The sequence below is a fragment of the Lates calcarifer genome, unplaced genomic scaffold, assembly GCF_001640805.2.
Source record: "Lates calcarifer isolate ASB-BC8 unplaced genomic scaffold, TLL_Latcal_v3 _unitig_4075_quiver_1584, whole genome shotgun sequence".
Taxonomy (NCBI): Eukaryota; Metazoa; Chordata; class Actinopteri; family Centropomidae; genus Lates; species Lates calcarifer.
The window spans coordinates 7,277-8,993 of record NW_026116687.1 but is presented as its reverse complement, the minus strand read 5'-3'; positions in this window follow the sequence as shown (position 1 = coordinate 8,993).

The window sequence follows — 1,717 nt, the reverse complement described above, 5'->3', positions numbered from 1 at the left end:
GCAAAGCATGTTCCTGCTAATCCAATAATCATTAACATTTAATCCCCCTGTTAATAGTGTTTATGGCCATTAACAGCTAGCTTTTGCTGCATCAACACAATGTGAGCAGAATTTGAACAGCAGAAAAAACTCAGATTTGATCATTTGTATTTGTTGCTACTTTAGTAATTCTGATCATCAAATGGGAGATATTGCAGCTGTCAGAAATGATATTTCAGAAATGATATTTCTGACTCATAATTACAACTAAGAGGCTAACGTGAATGGTTTTTCCCACTGGGCTGTTTGTACGGTATGAACAACGTGAACACAGCATTATCCATGGTGACAACCCAGCACTCTGTAAGTCCCATTCTCATGGGTTCACACACTGTCACAAGTCTGAACAAAACCTAGGTGACTCTGGAGTGTTGGCTTACCAGTAACTAGGTGACTGAGTAATTAACAAGACAACTTATGGTAGTGGAGAGTTATAAGTCCCTTTTTGGCAAAAGCTATCTGTCTATCCTCCACTTCTGACCCCTGTGCCAAGCTAATATGCCCCCCCCCCCCCTACATTAAACATGAGACGGATAGTTGCAGTATCATTCAAGTTTTGATGAGACATTAAAAAGCCAAGCCTTAAAAAGTAGTAACAGTATTGCTGGAATATGTATATTTGCAATATTGTTATTTCAGGGAAGACAACTATTGGAGAAAGACAGTCTTTGGAGGCTGTGAACTCTTGGGAAATAAAATACACTGGAAAACACATAGACACCAACACAAAGGCCATACTCTGTGTTGAGCTATTTATTCCTGAAAAACAAACAAACAAACAAACAAAAAAACCTAATTTAGCGCTCAAAGCTTTGTATTTTAAAATCAACAGAGAAATAAAATATACCAAGAACCAATGCATACTTCCTTTATTTCATTTTCCGTATGTCATGCCATTACAACAAAACCTTGTTAGTCAGCGCTAACATTTTCTTTCTTAACTGTGAATGTCTATCACACACTGCTCTGTTGGTGCACAGAAAACTGTAATATGGTATAGTATAATTCAGTTTCACAACTTGTTACATCAACATAGTTGATACTGTTTTTTTTTCTAACTTGCAAAATAAACCTAAATTGACAAATACATGAACAGTAAGAATCCTTAATGAAGAATGTTTAGAACAAAGAGAGATGGTGAGAGAAGATGAAAAAGAAAAAAATAAAATGGTTAGATAAGTATTCAGGCACTTAGAAATACTTTCAGGTCCTTGGCTACACTGTGCTTCATTACATTGTACATGCATTTTATAGACTATCCTGATCCTGTCATGAGGAGTATAATGTTGCCTCTACAAGACAAGGCTAAGGGGTGTAGCACATTCAAGAACAACCGATTAAAGGGATTTCAAGTATTTCACACAACATCAACATCCTATTTACATGTGATCCTAGTGTTTACTATCTACGTATTCTCGTTGCATATCCCCTAAGCATCATTTTAAGAACCATTATTGTACAAATTATGTGACAAACAACATAAACATGAACTGAAGGGAAATTTCACGATTCCACCAACACCCGGTATCGAACATGTTAACTATCGTGCACGATTTTTAAAAGTAATTCTTTAAAGTTGGTAGTATTTATGAAATAGGTTTGGGGTTTTTTTGTATTTTAGATTTTTTTGGGGTGAAAATCTAATTTCCTCTACTTTTACATTGTCTTGTCTTTCATT